The sequence below is a fragment of the Limulus polyphemus genome, unplaced genomic scaffold (genome assembly GCF_000517525.1).
Source record: "Limulus polyphemus unplaced genomic scaffold, Limulus_polyphemus-2.1.2 Scaffold95, whole genome shotgun sequence".
Lineage (NCBI taxonomy): Eukaryota > Metazoa > Arthropoda > Merostomata > Xiphosura > Limulidae > Limulus > Limulus polyphemus.
The window spans coordinates 1-2,432 of NW_013665705.1; the positions used below are offsets into that span (position 1 = coordinate 1).

The following is a 2,432-nucleotide window of genomic DNA, read 5'->3' on the forward strand; positions in this document are numbered from 1 at the left end:
GGAGGGGGATGCAGTGCATTTATTACGAATAATACTGAAGCTATGACTAGTGAAAAGGAAATAAAGTGGCTAGACATAAAGTAAAATACGAAATAAATGTGTGTGTGTGCTTGGCTTGCTTTGGATGCTGGACTGTTTCTTTTTACCGGATCTTCTTTTAGACTATTTACTCTTCAAGATCGTATTCCAGATTGTTCAAATCCAAAGACATCATCAGTTTTGTTTGATGTTAGACATATATAGTTGTAATTATGTCCTTCTTTAAAGATTTCACATCTGCAATTGATAAAATGGAATTAACACACACAAATATATATATATATATATATATATATATATATAAATGTTCTAGGAGTGGGCCGGTTAAGCCTGATAAGGATCAGTTAGAAATTTTGCCAATTTCGGACCCTGATACATGTATTTGATGTTTAAATTTAATGAAAATGTATTTGCGTGCGCGTTAAACTGTAAACATGCAAAGCATAAGTGTATGCTTAGAAAATAACGTGTTTTTTCGATGGAGCCAGGAAAAATATTGTAAAAGTTGACCGTCCTACCACACCCGATCGAACCCAGATTTTTATTGTTATAAGTATTCAAACTTACCATTGAACATACCTACACAATAAAATTCAGTCTCATCAACTAATTTAAGCATAGAATCGAGAACGTGTTTGAGAGCCGCATTGCTTTCTCAAATGACCTTGTAGCATAAACTTTACTTGATAACCATTATTAATGACTGTTTGATAGCATACCACATTTATTTATTTGCAATTACATTTTACAACACTGCTAATCAGTAATTCTAAATTAAATTGAACAGAGAAATCTAAAACATAGGTTTTGCTTAATAAATATATCAAAATGATTCGATATGTGAACTTATAATTAATAATTTCAAAATTTTAATCTAATCGTTAGATGAATGTAGTTTAAATGATGGCGGTGAAATTGACTGATGAGTTTCACGTGTTATTGCATAGTGTTTAGCTTACTTTAAGTATGTTTGGTGAGCTAACTGTAGTATTAGGCTTATTTCTTGTTAGATTATACACTGTTGGTGCCATGTATTTTGGATGATCGTTAAACTTGATAATAATTCAATAAGACTCGGTAATAATTTGTTGGAATTATTAAACTTAGATTATACAAGCCTAAGCCAAGGCCCAATAACGTGAGTAAGGGTAGTGAATAACATAATAAACTGGACTAAATTATTATTTTGATTATGTAATAATGCCAGTATTTAATTTTAAATAATAAAATTTTAAAACGTTGAAAAGTATGAAACTAAGGATTGTACTCTACTGGTTACTAATACTAGTTAAAAGTTTAACGCTTGTAATTGCCGACTTGCGTAAAATTCGCGATCAGACTTCACTATCTTACTCTTACTAAGTCTTGCACGACTTGGATCCTACATTTACTACTAGTATTAGTTTTACTAAATACCGCGATGAATCGTCAAGAAAAAGCGAACCATGTCAAGAAGATGTAAATGTATGAATTAAATCATATTTGTTATTTAGAATAGACTTTCACATGCATTTAAAAATATCTTAATAGTAGAAATGTTAACAATGAAGTCATCAATTTTTATCTTTTTTTTTTTTGCATAATTAAGAAAAATCATCTTGATGTTACAGTATATGGACTATTTCTTTACAGGTTTTGTAATTATTAACAGTTGGTTTTCAAAGGTCGTAATTTTATTTAGGACACACTTTCTGTTGTTTTTAAATGCATTTTGAATAATAAATGTTAATAAAAAAAATTTATTTATTGGATTATTTCTACAAAACAGTCTTGATGGTGTGCGTTTTTCTTGACTATTGACAGTCATATTACATCGAACATCTGTGTTCACACCTGTGTGAAGTTTGGCATGATACTTTTGAAATTGTATATCTTAATAAATCAAATGAGCATTCTACACTTCAGAGTTTGTGTGTGGGCAAAGAAAAATTGACTTCCCTCCATCTCTATGTAAATTGTAATATAATACAAAACTTGTTAATGTTTTCAAATCAATATTTCATTGTATGAAACTCATTTTTAAAGGTTTTTGTGTAATATCTAAAATACACAGTCATATATGATTTTATTTTACATATGTTGGGCTTTTCTCAGTGAAATAGTGCTGTTACTTATCGAAATGGTGTATTTAAGTGTTTTACACTCACAAAAAAGAAACTTATCATTCTATAGGTATTTGAAGCATTCCACCACAATTTAATTCTTTGTATTGTTATCTGACACTAGGCAGCTGGTACATAATTGAATAGAGTTGTTTAAACATTTGTTTAACAAGTAAAAGCTTGGAATGGTCTATTCTTTCATTGGAAGTGTGTCTGTGAGCCAGACTAGTTTCAGAGAATTCCACTCCTCATAAAGTCTTGGTTTGGTCTGAACTTTTATTGGTGGTAGTG

General features: G+C 30.0%; 1 protein-coding gene across 7 annotated transcripts in view; it reads left to right on the forward strand.

The window, feature by feature from the left end:
* Positions 1 to 957: 957 nt before the first annotated feature.
* LOC106469189 overlaps positions 958 to 2,432 on the forward strand; it is a 29,613-nt gene continuing 28,138 nt past the window's right edge. For 3 of the 7 annotated variants that reach the window (XR_002612921.1, XM_022398389.1, XM_022398417.1), the window contains exon 1: positions 958 to 1,503. The gene's annotated coding sequence lies outside the window, so the exon portion shown is untranslated. The remainder of the gene's footprint in view (positions 1,504 to 2,432) is intronic. The other 4 variants (XM_022398392.1, XM_022398395.1, XM_022398411.1 and 1 more) reach the window with 4 other exon arrangements.